The sequence below is a fragment of the Sinocyclocheilus grahami genome, unplaced genomic scaffold (assembly GCF_001515645.1).
Source record: "Sinocyclocheilus grahami isolate Dianchi unplaced genomic scaffold, SAMN03320097.WGS_v1.1 scaffold630.1, whole genome shotgun sequence".
NCBI lineage: Eukaryota > Metazoa > Chordata > Actinopteri > Cypriniformes > Cyprinidae > Sinocyclocheilus > Sinocyclocheilus grahami.
Window position 1 is genome coordinate 543,148 of NW_015505809.1, and position 2,983 is coordinate 546,130.

Consider the following 2,983-nt stretch of genomic DNA (forward strand, 5'->3'; position numbering starts at 1 on the left):
AACTGGGGATCAGGAGCCCTTCCTGGGCTTGACTCGGGAACAGGAGCCCTCCGTGGGCTTAACTCGGGGAACAGCCCGCACTTCTGGGCTGAGGACAAAGACGTGCTGGGATGAGATGGGTAACCGGAACGTTTGGATGGGTATGTGGAGGGTCCGGGCGAGGGGTGAACTGGTGAGGCTGGGTGGTTTTCGGGAGGGACTGGATGATCGCTCCCAACTTCTTCTACCTCCAGATTAACTCCATTTAGATACAGGACCTGATTAACCAGCTCGATCAGGGGAAAGCTATACGTGGGAAGATCACCGCTGATTACGTCATCATCCAGCCCCAGCCGAAAACAGACCCCGAGGACAGAATTGAACCAGCTCACCTGGTGAGAGAGCTCTAGGAACGCCTCCACATACCTCTCCAAATCCCGACCACCCTGCCGCAGACACCAAAGCCTGTCTTCAGCCGTTGACATCTTGTTTTGGGTCAGTTATTCTGTCACGGTGTTGCTGTGCCAGAGAACAGGCAGGACGACGAGGATGAAGGATACAAGAAACCTTTAATAACTTCACAAGAGGGTAGGAGCACACGCACAGGGTAACATTCACAATAACTGACAAACTGGAACACAATGGACAGGAACTGATATAGGGTGGATAACGAGGGGCAGACAGGGGAGCACAATGAAGTGATTAACTCATAATGAGAACAGGAACAACCAAATAAGGACACAGAGGGAAAAACCATAATAGACAGTCCACAGGGGTGTGACACATATATGAATGGCTTAGAATAAATTGAAGATGTAATTAGCAAAAGATTGCATGCATTTAATTCAGAAAACAGATGAAGGTTTGATAAATTAACATTTGGGCTGTCCATGTCATTTCACATCAGTAAATGCACATCACTGTAACAGCTGTAACACATCGGGTGCATGTGTTTTTTAGCGGTATCTCAGGTGTGACTAAGATCTCTGTACGCAGGTCAGAACCCCTGCAGAAGTAAGCACCTGACTCACAAACAGTGCTTTTACACACGATTTCCCCCTCAGAAACAAGAGTGTAGGCTTTGGTGACATTCAAAATTCTGGAAATCACAGCCAAGGCTTACTGCAGTATATGCTGTCAGTTTGACAGGTTCAGTTATTCAGGAGTCAGAATGATATAACACTTTGTCTCCATAAAAGTGCCAGGAGGACGTTATAATCAGAAGCTTACTGGGTGACTGAAAAAGAGCCATATGCATGTCATCCCAATTCAACTGTCAAGCAATGTACTACAGATCTCAATGCATATCTTATTTGACACATCACAATCATATCTCATTTGATCTGATCAGTAGGCTGTAGAAGAGCGTCACATTGCATAGACAGATCCGTCCACTAGAGCAGTTCCTCAGCCTGCATGCATTCATGCAGAAGCACTCGAGCACCTAAAGTTCACTTGCCTACGTCTGATCTAGCTCGTGGTTTGCTTTAAAAAAGAAAAGTGCATTTCCCCCCCTCCCAACGCTAACGCTTCAGTGTTGTTCCCTAGGATGAAGCTGATCCTGAAGAGACAATAGCGTGAAGGATGCGCGAACTTTACAGCGCGTGCTGCGCTATCATCCCGGTTATTATAGGGGTGATATCTGACATATAAGGTGAGTGGATTGTTCACTGTTTTATAGCCTTTCTATAGAATGGAGAAATGTGTATTTTCAATTAAATATGGCAGGGGGCAGGTGTCTGTATCAGGTTGCTCACATCAGAATATTAATTCGAATTTGCTTTTAAGAATTAAAATGCAATGAAATTCAAAGAAATATCTATAACAGCTGTAAGTGTAGTTTTTAATAATACATTCTATTTTTCTATGTGAATTACCATCGACATATGTGATATTTCAAGCAATATTATGATATTAATATCCAGGCATGAAATGTCGCATAAATACCACATAGGCTACTTAGCTTCTATACTGTATGTTTTATTATGTGTAATAAATTAACATACATTTTAAGCAACATTTCATTTCCCAGACTTACCGCAAGGTGATCAAAATATATCCATCAGTATACGTATATGTAAATAAATTCACATTTTGATGTCAGTATTTAATATTACACGTTTTAGATATTTAATGAAACATTGTTTTTTAAAAAACATATTTAATGTTACATGTGAAATATTAATATTAACGTAATATTTTGTATTAAATTTATTTCTAATAAAAATCAAATATGTTAAACATATTCAGTGTTTGCGATGCAGCATGGCATAATTATTTTTTTTTGATGGCTGTGTTAACTGTTTTGATAATACTCAGCTTCAGAAGTTTAGAGAAATACAGGATGTAATGTATTTTGAGATATCAGGAAACAGGCATCGTTACTCCAAATGCATGAAGTGATTACTTATGTTTTGGCCCAAAGCTTTAATGAAATTCCCGTATGTGATTGTTGAATTTCTTTGCATTACTGTTCAGGCACGTGCAGAGGGGGGTGCGATGGGTGCTTGAGCACCTGCCCCTTTTCCCCTTGATGCCCAAAGTGCCCTTTTGTCAAGACAATTTAAAAAAAAAAAATTGTAATTAAACGCCATTTTGTGAAGGCCTGCCCAATCTACCTATTAGTAAAATGAATGAATAATAATTTAGTCTTAATTACAATTATCCACATGATGATGACCTTCCACCTGACGATGATCAGGCACCTTTAAAGGGGTCATATGATGCTGCTAAAAATAACATTATTTTGTGTATTTGGTGTAATGAAATGTGTTTATGTGGTTTAAGGTGTGATCGGAGAAATGACAAACAACAAGCCCTACTCTACACTGCTCAAAAAACTTGCATTAAATATATAAAATATAAAAACTCTCTGAGTCAGAACAGCCGACATTGTAGTCTACTCTACCAGGATCAGGAAACAGTCCTCCATAAAATGTGCTGCACACATCTGAATATTTGGGTTGAAGTGTTCTGGAACAGTGTTGTAAATACAACTTAACCA

At 40.1% G+C, this 2,983-nt stretch overlaps 1 protein-coding gene across 1 annotated transcript in view; it reads left to right on the forward strand.

Annotated features, from left to right (window-relative positions):
• The first annotated feature begins 1,602 nt into the window (after positions 1–1,602).
• npy7r (neuropeptide Y receptor Y7) overlaps positions 1,603–2,983 on the forward strand; it is a 6,226-nt gene continuing 4,845 nt past the window's right edge. The window contains exon 1 of the mRNA XM_016241650.1: positions 1,603–1,633. The gene's annotated coding sequence lies outside the window, so the exon portion shown is untranslated. The remainder of the gene's footprint in view (positions 1,634–2,983) is intronic.